The sequence below is a fragment of the Balaenoptera ricei genome, chromosome 12, assembly GCF_028023285.1.
Source record: "Balaenoptera ricei isolate mBalRic1 chromosome 12, mBalRic1.hap2, whole genome shotgun sequence".
Classification (NCBI taxonomy): Eukaryota; Metazoa; Chordata; class Mammalia; order Artiodactyla; family Balaenopteridae; genus Balaenoptera; species Balaenoptera ricei.
This window is the reverse complement of record NC_082650.1, coordinates 67,704,830-67,717,236: the sequence shown is the minus strand read 5'-3', so window position 1 is coordinate 67,717,236 and position 12,407 is coordinate 67,704,830. Positions and strand designations below refer to the sequence as shown.

Below are 12,407 nucleotides of genomic sequence, written 5' to 3'. Positions count from 1 at the left end.
TTTTCCATGAATTGGATTACTCAGCCAGTATCATCCTACCACTTAGATTTTCTTCATTTCTATTAGTTATTTGAAAAACATCGATACCTACCATAAATATTGCACAGCTTTATCTTCTTTTCGGTGTTCTTTTCTTCAATTGTGGTAAAATACACATAACATAAATCCGACCATTTGAATCATTTTTAAGTGTATGATTCAGTGGCATTAAGTCCATTCACACTGTTGTATAATCATCACCTGTATCCATCTCCAGAAAAATTCCATCTTCTTCATCTGAAATGCGGTACCCATTAAAAATTTAACTCTCCATTCTCCCCTCTCCCCTCAGCCTCTGACAACAACCATTCTACTTTCTGTCTGTATGAATTTGACTTTCTAGGTGCCTCATATAAATGAAATCATACACTGTCCTTATATGTCTTGCTTGTTCACTTAGCATAATGTCTTCAATGTTCATCTATGTTGTAGCACGTGTGAGAATTTCCTACCTTTTTAAGGCTGAATAATATTTCATTGTGTGTATATACCACACGTTATCCATTCATCTGTTGATGGACACCTGGGTTGCTTCTACCTTTGGCTATTGTGACTAGTGCAGCTCTGAACATGGGTTCTAGACTCACTCTTAAGGCAGTCATTTTCTTTCTGTCTAGGAGCTACACAGGGGGGATAGGATCTAACAACAGACAGGGACCTAAAGTGTCACATTTAGCCTAATAGCGTCATTTAGAAATTAGCTCAATAGAAGATATCAACACAAACAACCAAGTCATCTCCCTGTGCATTCCCTTCCTTCAGGGCTTTCTCGTTTCTTGCCTGGACATTACAGTAGCCTTGTACTGCCACTAGAGTGATCTATATAATTGCAAAATTGATCACATCCCTCCTCTGCTTAAGACTTTTTAAAAAAATTTAAATCCACTTTATTGTTATTTACTTTTCCCTTTTTTTTTAAACATCTTTATTGGAGTATAATTGCTTTACAGTGGTGTGTTAGTTTCTGCTTTATAACAAAGTGAATCAGCTATACATATACATATGTCCCCATATCTCCTCCCTCTTGCGTCTCCCTCCCACCCTCCCTATCCCACCCCTCTAGGTGGACACAAAGCACTGAGCTGATCTCCCTGTGCTATGCGGCTGCTTCCCACTAGCTATTTTACATTTGGTAGTGTATATATGTCCATGCCACTCTCTCACATAATCCCAGCTTACCCTTCCCCCTCCCTGTGTCCTCAAGTCCATTCTCTATGTGCTTAAGACTTTTCTATAGCTCCCTATTTCCTACAAGACACAGTCTAAAGGCCTTAGTCTGGCATATCAGGCCTGCAGTGTCCTAGCTCTTCCCTCTCTCCCCATCCTTACCTCCTGCCACTTCCAACTTCTCACTTCTTATGTCATCAACAATGAGATGCTTATCTCCTCCTCCAAAGTAAATAAAAACAATAAATGATGCTGTTTGGTGTCCCTATGCCTTTGCTCACTGTGTTTCTTCCATCTGCCTGGAAAGCTCTTCCTCCCTTTTCATCCTGGGTTATACCCACTCATCCTTCAAGATTAAACTTCAGCAATAACGCTTTCAGCAAGTGTACCCCCGACATGCTCCCACCCCTTCTCCCTCCAGCCTGTGTGCCCCAGAGCACCCTATGTTTATGCATGCCCTAGCATCATATTGAAATTATCCCCATAAGTTTGTCTCCCCAGGTGACTTAACCTCCTAAAGGATAGGGCCATGCTTTAGTCATCTTTCCACTCCTGGTGCCCAGCAGAAGGTCAGGTGTCTAGTAGGTGCTTCATAAATGTTTTCTGAATGGAACAAAAGCACAGGTTCTTAGAAGGGCATACTAACTGCTCTGTGAGCTGCCCCAGTGAATCTGAGCAGCCTCATTTCCTGCTATTCCAGTCTCTCTTCTGTCCCTGTGCCATAACCACACCTAATTCCAATGCTTTCCTAAGTAAGCCCTGAAATTCCATGCCTCTCGGCCAATGTTCATTACCAGCTCTCTCTCTGCAATTCGCTACACCTCCCTTCCTAAGGCACTCCTATTCATCTTTCAATACCCAGCCTAAATGTCTTCTGTTCTCAGAAGCTGCCTCTGAGATCCCTGATTCTGCCGGACAGAAGGAATCTTCCATTTTTCTGCTCTCCATAGCATGGACTAGCCCTATTACAGAGAACATTACAACATTACATTGTAAGTAACTTATGTATCTGTCTTTTTTCATAGACTGCTTTGAGTTAAAGGACTCTGTTTTGTTTATCTTTGTGTTTCCAAAGCCTAGTACAGTGCCAGGCACATAAGAGGTGTTCAATAAATGCTGGATCAATAAATGGGTGAATGAATGGCCATAGACATTTGATCACCTCAGTCTGAGTGGGCACAGAGAGAATCTGATTCAGTTTGTGTTCACATCAGGATAATGTGGCCTAACTCAGCGTCTGGGGCTCAGATGCTAAAAGCATTATCTCTCCCCCAATATAGCCATTTGTGTTTGAGCCCTGTCCCACCACAAATTTACATAGGGATGGAGGGGCCTACCCCTGGCTCTACAAAGGAGAAATGAAGACATAAAACTGACTGCTGGCCTGCAGCATCCCAGATGAGTTTGAGGGAGAGGATAGTAGGGCCTCTGGAGAGAGGCTCGCCATAGGGAGGGCGGGTCTGAAGAGGTGAGCTGGTCACCTTGTGAGGGCTGATCCGGGGAAAGATACTAGCAACTCTGCAGAAGCAGCCACCTGGTGCCAAGGGAGAGCTTTGGGGAAATGGCTGCAAACATGGCAACTGAAAGAGCTGTGATATTCAGTCGAAGCGCTGTGGTATCTGGGGCCCAAGCAATGGTGCTGTGGGTCTGCTCTGGAGAGAATAACAGGGAGAAGCAGCTCCACTCATCACCAGGAACCACACTAGCCAGGCAAATTGTCAAAGGTCTACCCTGGGGTTGGTGAAGGGGGGGTGGTGGTGTGTTGGAGGAGATGGTGACAGTGGTGACAGCAAGGCATGAGGGTCAGTGAAAAGGTGGCTTGGTTGTAGCCTTACGGTTACAGCATTAACCATAGCATTACAGAATGCTGGCCGAGCAGGCTGCCGGAGTGGGCCAGCGATCAGCGAATCTGGCATAGAAGGCTCTGTTTGGGTTTCTGCAGCCACTGCCTGGGGATGATAATGAAGACTTGTTCATGGATACGTGCAGACAGCTCTGGAGAAGTTCTGAAATATTTGGAAAGCTACTCTGGAAAAGACTGGAATTCTTGCTGGAAGCAACGGGGGCTTGAAGCCCTTGTCATTTAGGCCTAATTGTAAATATGACCTCTTTTGTTTTTTGCAGGTTGGTGAAACCAGGGCACAGCGATTAGATAGATAAATACAATCTCTAATTATTTAGGTGAAAAGATGTTACTGCAGGAGGAAACTATCCCCCGTGATGGGCAGGGCCAGGTGGCCCAGCAACCTGGGCCTTTTCACACGGAGCTTCCTGTTTTGTGGTTGCTTGCTTATGTTCGCCCCTGCTGATGAAGTTTGTAAAGCAGGGGTCCCCAACCCCTGGGCCATGAACCGGTACCTGTCCGTGACCTGTTAGGAACCCGGCCACACAGCAGGAGGTGAGCGGCGGGCGGGTGAGCGAAGCTTCATCTGTATTCACAGCTGCTCCACATCACTTGCATTACCCTGAGCTCTGTCTCCTGTCAGATCAGCGGCAGCATTAGATTCTCATAGGAGCGTGGACCCTACTGTGAACTGCACATGCAAGGGATCTAGGCTGCGCGCTCCTTATGGAATCTAATGCCCGATGATCTGAGGTGGAGCTGAGGCGGTGATGCTAGCGCTGGGGAGCGGCTGCAAATACAGATCATCGTTAGCGGAGAGGTTTGACTGCACTGAGACCATAATAAATCGATTGCGTGCAGACGCATATCAAAACCCTATCAGTGAGAGGCAAGTGAAAACAAGCTCAGGGGTCCCACTGATTCTGCATTATGGTAAGTTGTATAATTATTTCATTATATATTACATTGTAATAATAATAGAAATAAAGTGCACAATAAATGTAATGTGCTTGAATCATCCCCAAACCATCCCCCCGCCCCTGGTCCATGGAAAAATTGTCTTCCGCGAAACCGATCCCTGGTGCCAAAAAGGTTGGGGACCGCTGTTGTAAAGGGCCTTGAGTTCAGAGTTCCCCAGTCTGATGGGCTGTCCACTGGCAGGTGCATCCCAAAGGCTGCAGCCAACTCCCCCACCCATCCAGGAAGCCTTGGAACATCATTCCCCTCACCCAAACCCAGACCCCCAGCCAGTGATCAGCCAGTCCCGCCCCGCCTCCTCTCCTTGCCTTCAGCTTTGCCCGGAGATCACCTTCCTGCCATCCATTTCCCTCACACCCTGAGCCCTATGAACTTGAACTGCAATAACCTTGAACCACAGACCAAAAGCCTAAACATCCTGACCACAAAATCTCATAAATTGTCGGCTCAGCTCCTTGGGAAGTGGTGGGCATTACTTTGTTCACCAGATTTAAGATCTGATGGAATTCATCTCTGAGGAATGTGTTGAAGGAGACAGAAACAGAGTGGACCAGAGAACTAATGAGATGTTTTCCTCCCCAATTTCCAGGATTTTTGTAACAAAACGTGTTCAACAAGTTGAATGAAAGAAAGCAAAAAAGAAAGAAAGAAAGGAAGGAAAGAAGAAAGAAAGGAAAGAAGAAAGAAAGGAAGAGAGAAAGAAAAGAAGAAAGAAAGAAAGGAAGAAGGAGAGAGAGAAAGAAAGAAAGAGAAAGATAGAAAGAGGAAGAAAGAAAAAGAAAGGAGAAAAGGATGGAAGGAGGGAAGAAAAGAAACAGACATTTCCCTTTGTCTCTTACTGTGGGGATTACTCCATTTGTAGAGAAGTGAGTTATTGTAAACTTCAAGTGTGCACTTGGGGATCTACGCTTCTGAGATCTGAGCTCTTTCCATAAAGAGCTAAAAGGGACGTGTGACAAGACCAGTGAACGCTGGGACTGAATGACTTGAAAGAGATATCTTTCTGCTTTAATTTTTTTCTCCACCCACTAACTCCACATTTAAGAAAAAAAATCTTTTTTTTTTTGAGACTATACCAGACTAGTTAATAGAACAGGATAATTCTGGATACAAGGCTCTGCAAAATCAGAGCATATAATGAGAGGCATTTGAATGGATGTCATTGTCTTTCACAAAGCGTGCTTTTGTCTCATTGTTTGCACCTAAGACTTCTTGCAAAACAACGGGCTTTGAAAGTGCAAGATATGCTGCTTAACTCTTGAAGAGCTGACAGACATCACACGTTTTCCAGGAGGATTGTGACTGAAGCTTCAATCATATTTCTTCCCCCCTAGTTTCTGTGCAGTAAGTGTGACAATTAGAACTATTAGCTGACTATCCTAACCCAGTTCCAGTAGTGCCAGAAGGAACTAAAAATGCCCTGTGGTCAAACTGTAGACGGTCCTGCTTCTAAGGAGCCTGGGCTGAGAGTAGCGAGGGACGATAATATCACCCACAGAAACAACAGGCAGACTCCCCCAAAACCATTTCATGAAACTTCCTTCATCTGAAAAGGCTGAGACCTTTTACGATACTACACTTTGCGTGAAACAAACAAAAAAAAAGGCCATTTCTAAATATAGCCAGCTTTTGTAGACTATATTTAGTCATGTTTCTACTTGGTAAAAATATCAGAATGCATTTTGGCAGAAATTTTCACTGTGATTTTTTTTTTTTCTTTCACTTCCTCTTATTTAAACCTCTGATGACAAACATTAAGGAATATAATCAGAAAACCCGAGGAACTCTTCTTGGGTCATGTGGCGATTCACTTAACAAAAATTTATTGAGGACAAGCCTCTGCTTCGAATCCGTTTTCTTTACAGTCTTTTGTTCTTGGAGTTCTCCAGGGAATCTCCACACAGAAGGAAAAAAGGTGACTGGACTGTAATGCGTTACAGGGCGATACATATGAAACAAAGCAGGTCATCCAAGTACCTGTTTTGCAGGGTTCCTGTGAACTTGGAATGCCATGATACATGTGCAGCATTTAATGAGTCTGGCAAGAGGTGAGTGCTCAATAAACGTTAGCTATCTTCATTAGTAGTAGTAGCAGTATTTGCATAGAGTACACACAACTATATTTGCATACACATGTACGCTTTATGTCATAAAGGCATAAAGTTGAAATAATGTCTTTTTTTTAGCATCAAAGTATTCAACGATGCTTATTACTCAACAGATCCAAACTGAAGCAAGAGCTGCCTTCTTTTTTTTTTTTCATTGTGATGAAATATACACAACGTAAAATTTACCATTTTAACCATTCTTAAGTGTGCAGTTCAGTGGCATTAAGTACATTCCCATTGTCGTGTAACCATCACCACCATCCGTCTCCAGAATATTTTTATCTTCCCCAACTGAAACTCTGGATCCCACCCCATCTTCCCTCCCCCCAGCCCCTGGCAACCACTATTCTACTTACTGTCTGTATGAATTTCTCTACTGTAGGTGCCTCATGTAAGTGGAATCATATACTGTCCTTTTATGCCTGGCTTGTTTCACTTAGCATAATGTCTTCAAGGTTCATGTATGCTGGAGCATGTGTCAGAATTTCATTCTTTTTTAAGGCTGAATAAGGAGTCTTCATTTTAAAATTGAGGTATTTTAGGAAGACCATATGGCTATAGCTCACACAGGCAGTTATTCCCAATCCTCTCTTCTCTCTCCGAGGCCTCGTTGTATGACTCTTCTAACAAGATCTAAGAGCATTGGTTCCCCATGGTGTCCTTCCACCAGGAATGGCTTTGCCCTTGAACTTGGGAGTGAGATGGACAGACATGCATTTGTATCTGCCTTGTGCCACTTAAGAAATTTAATGATCTTGAGCATGCGGTTAGGTCAAACTATATGATATTGTCCCTATTTGATAATTTTTAGGTACACAATGACAGTTGTATATGGCTCAACCTAATTCTTTACCTCTCTGCTCCTCAGTTATCTTATATAAAATATAAAGTTAAAAATAGTGCACGCCTCCTTGGGCTGGGAGAATAGGAGGACATAGTGTGGCTGCAGGGTGTCGCCTGAGCTTGGCCGATGGGCACGGAGTGTGGGAGCCGCGTGGGAGCCTTGTGCGGCTACCTCCTTTGGGGAGGGGAGTCTCTCCTTGCCAGCCCAGGGTTTCAGGAGTTTCCTGCTGGCCTCTTTGGCCTCCTCTCCTGCACCTGATTATTGTACCTTCCTCATCAGCTCAAGGCCATGAGAGGCCACCTGGAATGAGGGCAGTTTTGCTGACACTTCATTTAAGAGGGCACAGCGCTGGGAACCAAATAAGCACTGTTTCCTATCTTTATGGAGTTAGCGTTCTAGTCGGGGAGGAAAAAACAAGGTAAGTGAGAAAAATACTTGGTATGTTAGGAAAACTAAGGGATGGGAGGGGGGTCTGAAGTGTCAGGTGACACTTTAGATGAGAGAGAACACATGCCCTTGCTCTGAAGCAGGTTTGAATGTGGTCCTTCCTTCCACCCCCGTATCCCTTCCCTCCCTCCCTCCCTCCCTCCCTCCCTCCTTCCTTCCTGTTTGGACCCTGGGCAGCTCTCTTGGCGTACCTGAAACTCCCGTACAAGGGTGGCTGCATGCTGACTCTGCAGAGCTCCCTAACGCAGGAATTCTGTGAGAAGGCTGCTCTCACCCCAGGCCTCCTATGGGCCGCTCCTGCTGCAGCGGGCTGCCCAGCTCAGCGTCCATTATTAATGGGGCTGTCTTGGGCTTTACTATCGTTCTCTCTGCCTTTTACCCTTTCATAACCCAAAGACTCCAAACATCTCCTACCCGAGCCCTTCCGTCTCCTTGCCAACCAATCGCCTTCCAGAATCTCAGGGCATTACAGGGCCACACCATCAGCAAAACAGTAACACTTCCTCATCTGAGCTGTCAGTTTCCCCCGCTCTTGCCAAATCCGGGGTAATTTATGGGAAAGGCTTTCCACTTTTTCTCCCACAATCCTCCAAGGCCTAAAAACTACTTGATGGAAAACACAGATAAGATCACAAAAATTAATCTATTCGAATATGTGTATTTCAATACTGCTTTTTACATAATGTGCATGGTTTGTTCTTTTTTATTATGAAGCTCACACTCCAGGCAGAGAACTGTGGGCCTGCGGGGAGGGCTGGGGGCAGCGTGACGACGCTCTGCTTCCCACCCCAGGACTCATAGGTTGTTCTTGGACTTGGGATGAGCCACAGTGAGCCGTGACCTTGTCCTTGGGATCCTCCCTCTTGGGTTCGCCACTGACTCAGGCTTTCACTCAGAAAATGCTGCTTCATCCCTAATGGCTGCTCAATCAGGAAAATATTATTTTCAGATGTTTTAAATTTGTGCAGTGGGAAACATATGTCCTGCCATATGGACACAATAGGAGCTAGTTAAGGCCAGAGTGGAAACCAGGATTGGGAGTTCTCTTTTTTTCTGTTTTTGAAGTCAGACCCTGCAGGCCAGATTTCCCCAACCAGCAGTCTAAGCTGTGCTTTAAATTAGAGCACGTGTGTGTCAGAGAGAAATGTGTACACAAAAAGGCAACGGCAAACCCCTCCCCCTCACCAGCAATACGTCCAGTTAGGGGAGCTGCTGCCCTGCTGCTGCAGCCCCATCTGGAAATCAAGTCACAGACAACCTTGTAAATCCTCCAAAGTCATGAGCACCATGATGTAGAAGGTTAAATATATCTATCTGCCCTCTAAGACAGTTGCACTAAAGCTGCACATGTGGAAATTTTACTGGCATAATTTTAACCATTAGTTTTGAAAATAAAGCTCTTAGAATTACAGTAGTAACAGTGTTGGACTTTCACATTTGATCTGAGAAAGAAATGAAGGGGACACTACAATATAAAAAAAAAGGCATTTGCTTATCAATCACTGACTCACTCACTTCTTTGCGTGCAGTCCTAAGCTGGGCTCTGCGGAGGAAAGATGTGTATGACAAAGTCCCGCTCACGTGAAAAGCTTCCAATCCGCTTTACTCTTCCCCTGGCTTTTCCTTTCAGAACCGCTTGGCTTCATTTACTGAGCTGCTCCACATACCAGGCATTGTGTGACGAGCTCTCTTGGGAGTGGAAGAGACAGGTGAGAAAACAGAGAACTGCCTTCCGTGAGCTCGGAGCTCTGGTTTAGGTCGCTGTGGAATGGGAAGGGAGCTCAGGGGAGGTCATACAGACAGGACATAAGGTCAGAGAAGGCTTCCCAGAGGACATGGCCCTCGAGTTGCATCTGAGAAGTTTGCCTGAAGTGCATTCACTCACGGTGTGTTAAGGTAGTGATGCTTGAGTCTGTCTTCACCCATGATTCTGGGTTGGCAGCTGAGCTAACACCAGACTTGCCTTCCCTGGAGCCTGTGGGCAATGGAGCCACGTGCCTCAATCCAGTTCCAGCCTTAGCTAACAGAAGGATCTGTTTCCAAGATCTGCCCCAACGCAACACCCCACGGAATTCCCCTTCCCAATCTGAGAGGGAGGCATCTCTACTCTCAGCTCATTTGCAGAGCAAAGACATCTGATGGATTTTAAGTCCAAGGAATGGCTGCTCTTTCCCAGCTCAGCCCCTTTCAAGTGATTTGGGTGTCCTCTTCCCTCCTTTCCCATCAGAATGACCACTAAGAATCTCAGTATGACAGACTTTCAATCGACAACATCTGAACGGACTATTGGAGGGAGGCCGTTCCCTCAAGGGAGTGGTGGCAGGTGACGCTGTAGGGATGAGGGCAGAGGGGGATGGGGAAGGGCTCTGGAACACTAGACTGAATCGTGTGGACAATGGGAAGTCCTTGCTTCTTCTTATCCATGGAGCTAACATGAAGAAAACATGGAGTTTTAGGAAAATAGCTCAATGATGGGATGTAGGATGGATTGGGCAAGGAAAAAGACTAGAGGCAGGCAGACAAACTAGGGTAATAGTGAATTGGTCAAGTTTAGTGTAATAACAGCGTTGGCCTTGGAGTAGGGAAAAAAGGGTGAAGCAAAGGGAGAATTGGAAAGACTTGGAGGGAGGCAGGAGAGCGTGTAATAGAGAAAAAACAGCAGTCAGTGGTGATGAGTTCATGAAGATAATTATCTGATTTAGTGTAGACGGAGGGACTGCTGTTATTGAGCTGCAGTAACACAGATTTTTGTGCTAAAAATAATGGCTATATATTGAGTGTGACCATATGCTTTAAGACTGGGCATTTGGCTTTCCCAGTTTTTCTTCTCTTCATGTCTTAAGGTTCCCCGGCCTTGGGCTATGGTCTTCCCTGTCCTCAGGCAAGCACACCTATTCTCTACCTATCCTTTGGTAACAGGCATTAAGGGCTTGGGCCAGAAACAGGTAGACAAGCAAAAGTAGTTATAACCTAGAAACAAGGATTGAGATTTGCGTGGTCTTGACGATATGTATTTTAGTAAAATATGTGGCTTTGTTTTAATGTAGAGCTTGAAGGGTACATTTTTTAAATCCCAGACCCCTCTCTTCTTTGAAAAGTGGAATCAAATGAAAGACAATTTCAGGTTGAATTATGAAAAAAGCAATGCTCAAGTCTGAATTCACCAAAAGCTTGTTTTGAATGGTCAGATTATTTTGTAGAAGTTTTTGTGTCTATGGCCAGAAGGTTCTAGCCTCCAAATCATAGCAATGGGGTTTCTAACATTTCCTTACTCTGAAACAGCACGAGAGATTCTCGATGTTCTCTAGGCCATTTGAAGTTTCTTTCCTGACGTATGTCGGACAAGGTTCTTTCAGAGCACAGCTGTGGACTTTCCCAGACCTCCAGCTGCAGCTTGATTTTGAAAGGTGGAGCTCCTTGAGCCCAGTCTTTGAGAACCAGGCATAGGATGTCTTGAGGTTACGCATGACATTCTGAGTGCTGAGAATCCTTCAAGTGGAAAAGTCAGATCAGTCTCAAAGAACCAGCCATGTGATGATAGTCAACTTCTCCATGCAATTTCTCTCTGCTAGACCAACATTAAATCAGTGCTTGAAAAAAAAAAAAGCTTCATGTCTTTGCTGCTTTTTCAGTTTCTGTCTGAAGCATTGGTTCTGTGTTAATCAAAGGCTCGTGGGAAACATAACGTCTGGTGCTGGTACGCAGAGCAGAAGAGCTGCAATTGATTAGAACATGGAGGGCTCCTTGTAGATGCTATAAATTGCATTGTTGGGTTAGTGTAAAGTTACAAAAATAAAATACAATAGCCCCTCCTTACCTGTGAGAAATACATTCCAAGACCCCCAGTGCATGCCTGAAACCTCGGATAGTACTCAACCCTATATATGTCATGTTTTTTTCTATACATACATACCTATGATAAAATTTAATTTATAAATTAAGGACAGTAAGAGATTAACAACAATAACTAATAGTAAAATAGAACAATTATAACAATATACTAATTGTAATAAAAGTTATAAGGGTCACTTGAACACAAGCATTGCAATACCACGACAGTTGATCTGACAACCCAGATGGTTACTAAATGACTAATGGGTGGGTAGAGAATACAGTGTGGGTATGGGCTGGACAGAGAGATGATTCACCACGGCCGGGCAGGGCACAGGGGGACAGCATCACATTTCTTCACGCTCCTCAGGATGGAGTGCAATTTACACCTGAAACTAACACAACATGGTTAATTAACGATACTCCAGTATAAAATAAAAATTAAAAAAAAAAAGGAAATCTGAAAAAAACCTTATTGTTTATTTCTGGAATTTTCCATTTAATATTTCGGACCTCGGTTGACCCTGAGTAACTGAAACCGCGGAAAGCAAAACTGCGGATAAGGGGAAACTGCTGTACCTCAGACATCCAGAGTTAGTATCCATCCTGTGGAGATGGAAAATTTGAGGAGGAAGAAGAGGGAAGGCAATGAATGTTTAGCTGAAATAAGAAATAGATTAGACTCTGACTAAGCTGGTGTTTTTTTCCCCCACAGACCTTATTTGGGTTAATCTTATATTTAATGCTTTTAATGTTAAATTATAGATAAACGGCCATTTGAAAACATTTATTGGATAGGATTTTCATACAAGATGGCAGAATGAAACAATTTGAACACATTCTTATTGCTCTATATTAACATAACGAATTCGAGATGTTCGGTCAACTCCTTTGAAAGAGAGCATAGAAAAAAGGGAAAGAGACAAAGGCCACGCTCGGAGAGGCAACATTAAAACAGAGAACTCCCTTCACCTGGTCAATTATTTCAGGGCAAGAGATAAGGCTCCTCATTAAGAACCAGCATCATAAAAAGTACTTTGTGAAAGGAAATTACACAGAAAGAAGAAAGGGAAAGCAGGAAGCAAGCGCTATGGAAAATGTTTCTCCATTTTTCTAATTATTCACTTCATTTCCTGGAAAGGAATGGCTG

General features: G+C 44.1%; 1 long non-coding RNA gene across 1 annotated transcript in view; it reads left to right on the top strand.

Annotated features, from left to right (window-relative positions):
* Nucleotides 1-4,661, top strand: part of LOC132376366 (uncharacterized) — a 122,464-nt gene extending 117,803 nt beyond the window's left edge. Inside the window, exons 4-6 of the long non-coding RNA XR_009506284.1 lie at nucleotides 2,091-2,198; nucleotides 3,331-3,604; nucleotides 4,617-4,661. This is a non-coding gene — a long non-coding RNA (uncharacterized LOC132376366). The remainder of the gene's footprint in view (nucleotides 1-2,090; nucleotides 2,199-3,330; nucleotides 3,605-4,616) is intronic.
* Nucleotides 4,662-12,407: the final 7,746 nt, after the last annotated feature.